General features: G+C 35.0%; 1 non-coding gene across 1 annotated transcript; it reads right to left on the reverse strand.

The window, feature by feature from the left end:
* Positions 1-13,217: 13,217 nt before the first annotated feature.
* On the reverse strand, positions 13,218-13,324 carry LOC145060880 (small nucleolar RNA R71). Its single transcript, XR_013687062.1, has one exon. It is a non-coding gene; the product is annotated as a small nucleolar RNA R71 (small nucleolar RNA).
* Between the last annotated feature and the right edge of the window lie 697 nt (positions 13,325-14,021).

Consider the following 14,021-nt stretch of genomic DNA (forward strand, 5'->3'; position numbering starts at 1 on the left):
GAGGATTAATTGAGATATGGTTCTTAATCATTAAGACCTATCATAGAGCATAAAAGGTACTCTCCCTTCTTCTTAGAATGGAGAAACTTTTATCTTTCTGCCTACTTGATTCTTTTTATTCGTTCTGCTATTGATTTAAACCTTTTTTAATCAATTCAGAATTACACTTAATCTTATAAGTATAATCATATTTACTTAACTTTTAGTAAATTATGACGAATGTCTTGTTACTCTTATGGTGGACTTTGACCAACATACAACCTTGTGTACTCGATCTCCTAGTCCTTCTCTTGACACTTTGTCAATGAATTAGTCTAATTTCCAAATATGAAAATTCTCATTCATCGTGCAACCAAGTTGCCTGATTCCAAGTTTCTGTCCAATTGAAACTTGAGCGATGAGAAACTCTCCCTATTTGGTAAATTCTCGACATTTCCACAAACAACATAATTAAGAATAAAATCCATTATTGCTAATATTAGAAACATTCAAACATCAATTTTACATACACGCCATTGCAAGGATAAATAAATAAATAAAATCAAAATTTATTTTATTGTGGAAAAAATCTGTCCTTACAATGCAATTCATTGAAAAACTATGCTAATACATATTTCTTAGCAATACAATTCTAACTCTATGTAGTAGCTCAAGAATCTAATGATCGAAATCCATTTCTTCACGGTTAGATTTTGCTCACTTCTTCCCTTAAGCTTCCTTTCTTTTCTTCGATCCTACAAAACATCAATTGTAATCTTATCACATTATGTATTAAGAATCTAGAATAGAAGCTTAAAAGAGTTAGTCAATGGATTTTACCTAAAGCAGGGCCATACATTTCGACTCTCCCATCTCTTATATCTCTTAGGTAAATAGGGCATCTTTGTCTCCAATGCCCCTTCTCTTGGCAATAAAAGCAAATCGACTCTTTTGGAACAGCACATGGAACTACTTCAGACATTGCCTTTCTCTTACGATCAAACTTTTCGATCATAGCATGTCTTCCGTTGCCATTTCCTATATCCATAGAGGTCTGGAAGGCAGATTCACCAATCAACTTTGCTTCTCTATTGCGCCAAACCATTGCTGATTCAGCATCAATAAGCATATAGGTGAGATCTATAAGGGTCACGTCGCAGTTCATCATATAGTACTCTCTTACGAACTCACTATATGAATTAGGAACTGACTGAAGAACCCAATCAACAGAAATTTTCTCACAGACAACGGATCCCAACATTCTTAACCTATCAATGTGTGACTTCATCCCTAGGGCGTGTGCACACACCGACTTTCCTTCTTTATGTTTACTTGCCAAAAGGGCTTGAGTGATTTTGAACTTTTCAAGACTTCGAACTTGTGGGTTAGGGAGAATAATTGGAGGAGGTGGAGGAAGTGAAGCATGATCTCTTGTTCCTCGATCGAATCGTGGAATATCATCTTCATGTGGAATGCTTGTTCCACGGGATTTGGGAAGACCATAGTTGTCGTACTTTGACATCTACAAAATGGGAGAAAACGAATTCAAGTTAGTTGATTGATTTGAGTCCTTAGCAAATCACCCAAATGAGATACTAAGGCTAGGACCCAACACAATATCCTACAACTCGGGAGAGGGATGCCGTAACCCAAATTGCATAACATTTGAAGGTAAGTGAATGACGATTCACTAATTTCCACCATGAAAAACGAAAAAAAAATTAAGTTTTAAATTTATGAAAACTCCTAGATCCTATGAGATTTATTGAACATTTCAATGGCATGTTTAAATCTCGATATGCCCCTCTTGTTTGTGACTGGGATGCCGAGGATCATAAAGCGGGTGTGAATAACCATGCAAACTTACATGGTGCCCTCACATGTTACAGTCATCTATTCGATGTGTCGGTAAACCACACACGCTCCACCGAAGTATGACAAACATTGAGTCACCCTTTTCTACCTTTGCTTAGAACCATTTAGTGTGCCGGTAAACCACACACGCTCCACTAACGTCTTCGCAAGGGCACAAAGTGTAATTTCATGGAATTGCATCAATTCACTTTTGCCTAAGTAACTAAGATTGGGAATTTGTAAAACATTTAGTTACTTTTGTAATTCATTATACTTATAATGGAAGGTTTCATCCTATCCTACCCGTTCGGCTAACGACCCTCCACTAGTCAAGAGTGCGGTGGGTAAGAGTGGATACCCATTCAATCGCCATTTTATAGGTAATTTCCTTAAACACCCCTTATAGACCAGCTTCGTGAATGAGGCCTACTAACGGTAAGACTGACTTTTTCTCATACATATAATGTTAGACTTTTAATGTTATATATAGTATAGGGTGTATTTACACTTTTAAAATACTATGTGGTCAAATTTAATAATTATACCTTTAATTCAATTAAATTGTAAACCAAAACTTTTATGGAATTATCAAACCTCTTTTAATTATACACCTTAATTAATTAATAAAACCATAAGGGTGTGATTTGAACTTCTCAAAACATTACTAGGGTTTTAGAATTTAACATTCCTAATTAAACCTTTTAATCAACTTTTAAATTCCAAAACTTGAGGGCAAGTTTTGAAACATTTCAAACATTAGGGTTTAGAATTTAAATATACATCAAAATTAAACTATTAATCAAAATTTAAATTCCAAAACTTGAGGGCAAGTTTTGAAACCTTTTTCAAAACATTAGGGTTTCAACTATTTAAATTTCAAAACAACAAAAACTTTTGAGGTCAAATTTAAACTATAAAACCTAAAAGGGAAAATATGAAACATTTCATAACATAAGGATCAAATAACAAATAATCTAAATTATCATTTAATCATATAATTATCCATATTTGATTTATTTAATGATTTCTTGCAAAACAATTTACCAATTTAATCAAAATAATTAATCAATTATCACATAAGGAAACAAATATTTTATTAATTGATAAATATCTTCAATTAGATCAAGAATATAGTCATATATATCAAAAAATTGGATTTATATTGATCTAATATGATAAGGCAAGTATCCTGAAGCAAAAACAGCAAGAAATCCCGGTTTTCCCTCATTCTGACCAGCCGACTCGTCGAGTCAGCATGGACTCGGCGAGTTCATCTAGAAACTCGGCGAGTTCAGCAAGTAGAACCACAAAAAACGAATTTTTTCAACATACAAGGGCATCAATACAATAGAAACCAATCTAGGCTTTGACACCACTGATGGGTTTTGGTCATAAGATCATCCTATGTGCTCATACAAAGCCTAATGCTTGGATCTAGGTTTCTCTATTATACATGCAAGTTATCCAAGACTATAAACCCTAGATCTAGCATATGAAAATCAATATAACATATAATTAGGGTTTAGATCATACCTTGATTGTTATGTAGCAATAACAATCCCAAATCCTTCTTCTATTGACTTTAGAAAGCCTAGAGTCACAAATGTCACTCCTCTAATGGTTCACAAACACCAAGAGCAAGAGGATGAAGAGGTGAGAGGAAGGAGGCTGCCCTAAAACGTGTGAAACCCTAGAAGAAGTCTTAGCCACGTTTTTGGGTCATAAGGGATATATATATATATATATATATATATATATATATATAGGAGGCTATTAGGGTTATCTAACAAGGAAACCATAATTTGGATGCTTAAGCCCTAAGCAACCCATAGATTCCTTTCCTTAAGGCCTTGGACGATTTCTTCTTGGGTTTCCCCATAGAATTCGTCCACTCCTTAATATAAGGCAATCCATGGCCCAAATTGCAATTATCTTATAATTACAATTCCAGTCCCTTAAGTTTAATTAATCTCTTTTAGTCACAAAACTAATTACCAATTAATTCTTGACTAATATTAATTAAGCAATATGATTTCTCCTTTAATATATTATTCTCATAATATATTAATAAATCATATTCAATCCTTTCTCTCCATAATTCATCCTATCAAGTTGCTTCGGTGAAGGCAACCCAAAAGGACCATGCACCATCGGGTCAAGTACATACCAAAATAGTTATGGATTCAGACACTAATCCAACAGTCTCCCACTTGGATAAGTCTAATAACTATTATGCGTATGACTTCAGATCTTGATCTGTAATCGTAGCTTTCCAAAGCCGCTGTCAACTCTGATCCTATCAGATACGCGTGTCCTTTAGATAAGGGATCATATATTCCTCCATTCTAGATATCGTAAGACATGATTTCTAATCATTCTCTTTGTACTATTTCTCGACTTCCGATTTATGACGACTGACTAATTGAACAAATCAAATTAGCCCTAGCCCGACCGAGCATTTATGTTTGTCATCACTAAATCATCGAGGGGCCCAAAGATATCGCTTTTATCCTACTTTTGATAAAAGGAACGAATAAACTTTGATTCAATGCTCGCTTGCACTCACACACCGACTCACACATAACAATATGTTTTATGACACCAAGTTACTGGTGTGTTTACATATTATCAATGTGCAACCGATTTGCAAGATACAACTCACACATCTCGGTTTCAAGAATATAAGATGTTATCGTCTCACCAATCACTCGTGATACAATCCATGGAGTGATCCAAGTGAGCGTGGGTTTAATCCAATGCTCAAATCATATTCATAAGCACTCACAAACATTGCAGCAAACCTTTGCTATGTCTAATACTCTCTAGACAATCTACAAACCAATTCGTGACAATCTTCATTCATACTTACTTCCAACGTATGACTAACTGTGGTCCGTTTGAATAATTCGATTCTTCTTAATAAACTCAATTATTCTGGAAGTCAAAACATGCAAAGTGAAACACAAGAATAATACTAATCCCATATGGCCTCAACCCTTTGAGCATAAATAAAACACCTTTTATTTATCACCATATCGATTACTCATTATTTGTCCTTTCGGTTAATCAACTTCTTACTTGAATTACAACACTTGTCCCATGCTCCTAGCATGAACACAATGTTTACCTATGGTTCTTACTTTGTGAAATAGATCACATTGAACACATTTCCAATCATACTCATTTCACAACTCCAAATCCTTTTTCATAAGTGAAAGAATACCAAATTCTTGCCACTTATAGAATATGCCAGATTCTAACATTTTATGCAATGATCCTTTCGTAATATCACTGCACCAAAGTCACAAAGACTATTGCCAATTATATTACAAAGTCCTCTATCGGATATTGTTACAATACAATTCCTTAGATATGATGTCTCTCACTCAAAGTACTTTCCTTTGAACAACCTTTGCATAAAAGTTTCAAATCTAGTCATAGGTTTTCAATATTTAATTTCCCAATATGGACACGTTTCCATATTTTCCATATGACAACTCATTCTTAATAGAATCTTATCTATTCATAATAATGTCGATATGGTCCATCCAATATGGAAACATTTCCATATTTTCCAATACTATACTTCCAACTACTCATAAGCGACCAATCCTCGGCGAACTTTGGATTGTCCTTTGCTAGTTGTTTATTTTAGCCAAAACCGATTCTTGTCCCTTTTCCCTCTAAATGCGCTAGACATTTTGAAAATTTTAGAATGGTCAAATATTATATCATTTGCAATCAATCCTATACCCGAAGCGTATGGGACACGATGCATAAAGATTTGATACTTTATCAATCTTCTGCCATAATATTTTATTTGCTATGTTCTCAAAATTCGAATTGTGAAGAGGAATGTCATAATCATAATCGAAATTTTAAGAACACACTATATACCTTTGACTAAATTTATTAACATTCCACAACCTAAGCCTTTAGATTTGAAATGAAGCATAATATTCTCTCCCTTAATTATAGCAAAACAACTATTCCATCCTTACAACTTTGCAAAGAATGACTCTTGTTTTCTATAATTAATATTGCCAACTTGCTATACTTTCCTTAATAATCATACAATCATAACATTTATTCTCCCGCTATCATGATGATTATTATAAACATAACACTTATGCTCCCACTAGCTTTGACATGTATTCAGAAACAGCTTAACTTTCAGAAAAACAATGCTTATTGAATTTCTTAAGTTCATGTTACTAATACTTAGTGCTTTGATAATCTTTTATCAAGGGTTCTTGAACTTATACACCTTTGCCTTAGATAGTTCATATGTGTGTCTAAACAATTGCCAAACCTCATAATTCAAATTATGGAAAGGGATACTGTAACCATAATCGAATTCGAGAATGCAATTTTACAATCACTATCTTCTTAAAGTCTTTCTTAGTGAAAGTATTTCCTCACAATCATTTTCATGAAGGAGGAAATCTTATGACACTTAGATTTAAACGGTGTATTTGTTCCTATCTATGTGAATTTGTCAAAAGCAAAGTTTACGACAAATTCAATCGGAAAGGATCAGTAGAATATCTTCTACTGACGACGGGCATCAATCGGATGAATTCTAAGTTCAGCCAGCTGACGCTCCACCTCAAGTAGGTGTCTATCGTACACCCTCTGGCGTACCTAGAGCTCTATGACTTCAGCTCCTGTTTTGGCTAGTGCTTGTAGCAGAGCCTCGTGGTCTCTCTCAGATCTCTCACGAGCATTTTCAAAGTGATCGGTGTGGATTGTCACACCCCCAAACTGGAACAACGGACACGTTCGGGGGTGGAGGACGTCATGTTTAGTATTATAACCATAGTGAAGAAAGTAAACACAACCATCATAAATATAATATAAAAGGTTACATCGTTGAAAAATACATGTTTCCAAATAAATTACATATGATGTCAAAATAGTTCAAAAGAAATCTACGCCTTAGCGTCTTGCCTTCCAAAAGTCTTGTGATTTCCTGTATTACTGATTACCTGAGAATACAAGTTGTTTTTGAAAGAGTATCAACATTAAAGCTGGTGAGTTCATAAGCAATTTATGAATGAAAAATGAATATTGTTCCTTAAAGTTTTGTTATGAGTTTGTTTCCAGAAAATCCAATATTTTCAAAAAGGTTATTGTAGTCTCAATTGAATCAAGACTTAGCATATGTAAGTAAATCATCATAGTTATATGTGGTTTTATATAAAAACTCTTTTTTGTGAAATCCTTAAATTCCCATGAACGGCATGTTTGTTAATTTCCTATGTGAATTGTTATAACCATACTATGACTCGAAGACCTCGTACTCGACGTTCTTCACGTGTCGGAATGTTATGACACTTGTCACCCTAGACCTGCCGGTCTAGCTGTTGCAAGCAGCTCAGGTGCAGGTTGTCAAACCCAATATAGATCTATATACAACTATCACGCTCTCCCTACAAGAGATTCCGGCTATAACTACAAGACTTTTCTGTAGTACTAAAGAGTACTACGAAGATGAGTGTCTCACAAATTTATTCATTAACATGTTCACATAGTTTGTAATAAAATACTCGTTTTGTAAATCGATAGCATTATCATTTGAGGTGTCCAAACTATACCTATTATAGTTTTATCAAAATGTTTTATGTTGTAAATGAAACCTTGTTAAGCATGACCTTGTATTTCAATAGAATGACATTGAAAATGCTAAATATAAAATCTTACACACCTTGCTCAGCATGTTACAAGGTGTGAATAACACTTACCTTGTTTTAATAATTTAATTCTTAACTGTCACTGTTTTAGATTATTTATAGAAAAATCATCGTAAGTCGAAAACTAAATCCATAAACTTAGAGAGTTTGGAAAAAGAGTCTACTATGTTCACAAATTTTCTTATAATTTTTGCGGGTCTCAAACCATTGTGAAAATGTTCATTTTCACAACCTGGTCCGATTTCGTTGTTGCGGTGATAGGCAGTTTTGTAAAAATCACAAAAAATTGTAGAAAAATCGTATGAAGATGTGCAAGTAGTCATTTTAGGCGAGTTAACTCCTGACTAGATGAGTCGGATCAAAGATTCGTGAAGCTCTAGAAGTCCTTGTCGTACACGGACTTTTAATGAGGGACTCGGCGAGTTGGGACCTTGACTCGACGAGTCACCTCTGTTTCCAGAAAAAATATAAATAGGTACTTTGAGATTGAGATGGGGACTTCTATGAAACCCTAGGAGGTTAAAAACTGCGATTGAAGGTGCATCTAGACGGTGAGAAGCTGAGGAATCAACCCTACGTTCGATTTTGAAGAGGATTAAGGCAAATTCTAATTTATTTTTAGTTAATATTTTAATTGAATCGTGTTTGAACTATTTGAATTCGTTTTTGAATTTGTTTTTACTGCAATTATGAACTAAACCCTTTATCTTCTGTTTAGGGTAGATGATTTTGTGAATATGGATTGATTTTATGGTTAGGATTAATTTTAATTGGTAATATTGTTTTGTTAAGCTTGTTAAAGAACCTCATATGTTAATAATAACTATTCTCTGTTAATAAATTGGTAATTAAGTTGTATGAACATCTCTTAGTTATTAATTTCATAAGATTTATGTGACCATATAGTTATATGTCTAGGAATAACGAATGTGAAACTAGAATTAACTAGAAGATAGGTAAGTTAATGTGTGATCTTGTGTGACGAACCGTCAACAAGGAGTTAATTGAATTAGCATATTTGATTAGCTTATTACAAGTCTTACTTAACCCGAATCAATAAACTAGGAAATTCATTAATTTAGACAACTGGCCATTGCTTGAATTAATCTGTTTTCTAAGGATTAGCAATAGTGAACGTGAATCTAATCACTTTAATCGGTAACCAATGAAGAATTAATCCGATGCATTTACCATAAAATTATCCATGGTAACAAATGATTCGAACCTAAACAAAAGTCCTCTTAACTATTGAATTTAGTGGTGTGTACTTGCTTTAGCTGTTAGTTAGTAAATTGCGTGTTATTTAGTCTATTTAAGTTTCTAGTCTTGTAAAACTAGAGAAAACCCTTCTTTTTATTAATTGTTCTTAGATAATATTAGTTATTAGTTTAATTTCCGTTCCATGAGTTCGATACCCTACTTAGTTACCTACACCACAATCGATAGGTCCACTGCCTTTGTGTGTCAAATTTATATTTTGTTGGGTCAAAATATGGTTTATACTTTGCTTTTATGGGCAATTATATTTTTCTGTAATATTTATGAATTTATAGTCTAGTTTACGGCTGAGTTTACGACCATAAACACCTTACGACCGTAAACTCATTTCTGGCCCATGTTCCCTAGTATAAATATAGGTGTTAGGGTGTGAGGAATAGATTGATGAACCCTAAGGAGTTTAAGGCCAGAGAGAAAGGAACGTTTGTGTGGGTGAATCTTGTGTAAGGAACTTAATTCATATTATTAATACATTCAAGATTCATATTATTCTTCTTCTCCTTCTCTTTTATTGTGATATGGCATCATCCGTTTGATTGGGATTCCGCACCATCAAACGGATCAGATTGATATACTGGCAGATTAGGGACTTACAATTGGTATCAGAGCCAAGTTGTATCAGTCAATTTTGTCAGATTTGGGGCATTATTTGATCTTATTTTCAAAATATTTTTGCACTTTTGGATAGATCTCGCAAAAATAAGGGGGGTTTGTTCTTCGTGTTTTTCATAAAAAAAGGGTTTTTGATCGAGTTTTGGAGCTTCAAAGTCGAAAAATCGGTGTTTTTGATCGGAGTTTGCGACCGGCGGCTAGGGTTTCGGAGTTCACGGCCGGAGCTTACTGCCGGAAACAGTTCACGGCCGGCGGCTAGGGTTCCCGAGCTTGCGGCCCGAGGTTCACGGTCCGGGCCTGCGGCCTCGGCCTCGGTGGTTTACGGCCTCATACATAGCACCTCGTCCTCGCAAGCACTTTCCTCGCCTCGCATCAAAAATAACACACGAATTGGAGGTGCCAAGGATTGAACCCGGGTCTCTTGAATCAACATCCATGCGTCTTACCACTTGAGCCAAGCTTTCTGTTGTTTCCACCTTCCGTTTTTTTTGCTATAACCACTCCTTTCGCAGCAAGTTTTGTTTTTTTTACACTTTTAACCCCAAAACTAAATTTCTTTTAGTTTTAAATTCTATTTTCATCAAAATAAATAAATAAATAAATAAATTAATAATAATAATAATAATAATAATAATAAAATAATAAAAATAATAATAATAATCTGTTTTTATTTTTTTTCTTTTATTTTTGATTTTTTATTTCAAATTTTAACTTTGACATTCAAGTTTGACCTTTGACTTTAAACTTTGACTTTGTCGTTTAATAATTAAATTTTCAAATTTAACTTTTCACTTTGACTTTCAAGTTTGACTCTTTCAAGGTTGACTTTTTCATGTTTGACTTTTGAGTTTGATTTTTTTAAAAGGGTTTGACTTTTAAGTTTGATTTTGGCTTCTAGTTGTGCTTTTTAATTGATTTTAAGGTCTACGAGGGAGTTGAAAACATGAAAGAGAGTCTTCAGGATATGTTAAGACAAAATTTCAACATTTTCGATTATATCCCTGGAGAAACCCTCGAAACTCAGTTGCAGCGATTCACTACACTCACTACTGAGATGAATATAGTCGGGATCTTCTTGACTAAGTCCGATATAAACAAAAAGCTGCTAAATTCATTTCCGAAATCGTGGGATATGAATGTGGCTATCATCAAGAAGACAAAAGATCTCAATCATCTTAGTCTTGCTAAAGTAATAAGTTATAGAATTCTGAATCTATCTTCTCTCTGAATGGTTGTCTGCTCACCCGGTGTAAGGAGTACTCTAGAAGTTCTTGATGGCTGGGGCATATCAGGAAGCGGGAAACATGTTCTAGTACACTTAAAAATTAAACACATACAGATTGTCTGTAGATCTCGCTGCTCGATTTAGGTGGACAACAATATCCCTGGTTGTAGTCAGTTAAATGGTCTTAAGAAAAAGTTATTTAAGAATTAGGACCAATCATGATAATAAAGTTACTATTAGATATATGCATATGTCATGTCATTGGTAAACTGTCCAAATCTATCACAAATTTTTCGTGTTTAAGTGGACCACAATATTGGCGATCGATCAGACGAAGATGTGAAGATAAGGGTACCGACAAGTGGAATAAGGCTGTCCAACAACTTTGATCCCAAATCACTCTTAAAGTTAGCTATTATTTTTGTTTTTGTTAAATTTGTCATAGTTTCTTCTAATTTAAATATTAGGGGAGTATTAAAAAATTAAAAATAATGAAAATAAAAAAAAAATCAGAAAAATTCAAAAATCAAAGAAAAATCAGAAAAATTAAAAATCCAAAAATAGTGTTATTTCTGTTTTATTTCTTGTTTAGAAAAATCAAAAATCCAAAAATATTTTTGTTTATGTTTTAATTTGTGTGCTAAGTTTTCTTTTAGTTTTGTTTTGTCTTGAAAAGTGATTTAAGGTATAGATAAGACTCATGGAGTTTGTGTTGAAGATTTCTGAGCCAAAGCCTCGTCCGTGAGCATCAAAGAATTCGCATTCGAAGGAGCAAGAAATGAAGATTATTCTTTCAACATTCAATCCTTCACCCCCAGAAGCAAGGTGAAGCTGCAATTGAAGATTATGTGATGGATTGCATTGAAGCCTCCTCAATCAGTTTGCTGCTATCGTTGTACCTGCTGAAGTGATCCAAAAGATTTGTTCTCTCTGAAGTTCTCTCTAAAGATTCTCAAGCTGAAAGCGCCATCTTTCAAGAATTAGTACGTCAAGCATCCTCACCTAATGTGCATTCAATGCCAAATTCTGAAGAAAAGCCCAACTGCTCAAGATGAGGTCATTCATTGAAGTTAAAGCTGAAGCTAAGCTCTCATTGAAGATTGACAAGAAGAGTCAGCTACTTTTTAGGGGGAGCTTGTTGGGTCATTAAGAAAAGAAAGCTATAAACCAAGGGGGAGATTGTTGGGTCAAAATATGGTTTATACTTTTCTTTTATGGGCAATTATATTTTTCTGTAATATTTATGAATTTATGATCTAGTTTATGGATGAGTTTACGGCCGTAAACACCTTACGACCGTAAACTCATTTACGGCCCATGTGTTTCCGGCCCATGCTCCATAGTATAAATATAGGTGTTAGGGTGTGAGGAATAGATTGATGAACCCTAAGGAGTTTACGGCCAGAGAGAAAGGAACTTTTGTGTGGGTGAATCTTGTGTAAGGAACTTAATTCATATTATCAATACATTCAAGATTCATATTATTTTTCTTCTCCTTCTCTTTATTGTGATATGGCATCATCCGTTTGATTGGGATTCCGCACCATCAAACGGATCAGATTGATACACAGACAGATTAGGGACTTACATATTTAAAAAGTAGGATTAAAACTAGTTGGTTTCACACACATCAAGTTTTGGCGCCGTTGCCGAGGAATGGTTCAAAAATTAATACTAAATTCTAGTTTTATCGATCCTTTGTGTGAGATTTATCTTACACAAAGTTATTTCTTAAATAATTTAGTTATTAGGATAAGTTTTAAGAGTTTTCTGTTTTAGATTTTCGTTAATATTTTTTTTTTCTGTTTTTGCCTTGAACTCGCCGAATACAGTCGAAGCTACTCAGCGAGTCCATAGCTGATTCCCAGTTTCGTGTTTTATTTTGTTTTTGTTCTTTTTACGCGTGTTTCTTGCTTTGGTTGCAGGAATTACATGACCCGAGGATCCAACACACCTCTGGTTCCTCCATTTGAAGACCCAGAATCCGCTCTTAGGAAAAACAAAGACAAAGTGACCTGAAATCGGTTTTTGGGAAGAAGAAGAACAAGAAGGCAGGAGAGATTAGCAGTCAAAAGAGCGAAGAAAGCAAGTTGGAGAATCTTGAAGATAATCCAAAAGAAGCCGAATTCAACTACGACTACGGATCCGAATATGAAGAAGAAATCAATCTGGAAGGAGAACTTGCTAACACCATGGCTAACATCGATGAAATCCCCATGGGAGAATGGAAGAAGAGGATATGTGAAAATACCGGTCCAGGACTTATGCAACCCGCAATTCTTGCGACCACCACCTTTGAGCTTAAAGGTCACATACTAGCTCAACTCAAGGAGATCCCATTCTACCGGAAGGATCATGAAGATACATAGAAACATCTAGATGAGGTCAACGATATATCCGATTACTTTAATGTCCCCAATGTGGCTCGTGACACCGTTCTACTCCGTATGCTACCAGTCACATTCAAGGGAGCCGCGAAAGATTGGCTGAAATCACTCCTTCCCGAATCCATCACTACTTGGGCTAAAATGAAGACGGAATTTATAGACCAATTTTTCCCTCCTTTAAAGATAACCATGTTGAAGAAAGTCATTGCCAACTTTAAACAATAAGTTGGAGAGTCACTATACGAGGCTTGGGAAAGATATAAAGGTTTACTAAGGAACTACCCACATCATGATCTAAATAGTCAACAAGAAGTCTCCATTTTCTATGATGGAGTGAATGTGACAACAAGGCAGCTCCTTGATTCGCAAGGGCCTCTCACGAAGAAAGCACCCTTGGTGCCCAAGGAATGAACTAAATCGGGGGGGGGGGGGTGAACTCAGTTAATGATAGCATGACAGCAATGATGGCTAAACTAGAGAGTTTGGATCGAAGAATGACTAAGATGGACTAGTCCATCCATGTTATACGGGTAGGATGTGAGAATTGAAAAGGGCCCCACCTTACTAAAGATTGTGATCTTAACGAGAATGGGAACCGGAAAGCACAAGTGTGCTATTCAAGTGGTGATAGGTACGATGACAACTGGCGAAAACCCAAGAAGGATTGGCTCCCGTATGATGAGTACAAAAAGGCAAAAGAGGAGAATATAAGCAAAATAAAGAGGTTTTTTTTTATCAAAAATAGGAACCGGTGCTAGAGAAGAATTCTGATTTGGAAGATATGTTCACAAGATTTGTAGCCGCGTCCGAGAAGAGGCACAATGATACCAACACTGAATTGAAGGAGCAACGAATTATGCTTAGAGATCATTAAACTATGATGAAGGATCAACAAAATATGCATAGAAATCAGCAAGAATCTATTCATAACATTGAAAAACAGCTAGGCCAGCTTGCACAACAAATCAACCAAAGAGCACCCGGTGAACTTCT

The sequence above is a fragment of the Lactuca serriola genome, chromosome 6 (assembly GCF_051521515.1).
Source record: "Lactuca serriola cultivar US96UC23 chromosome 6, Lser_US96UC23_V15, whole genome shotgun sequence".
NCBI lineage: Eukaryota > Viridiplantae > Streptophyta > Magnoliopsida > Asterales > Asteraceae > Lactuca > Lactuca serriola.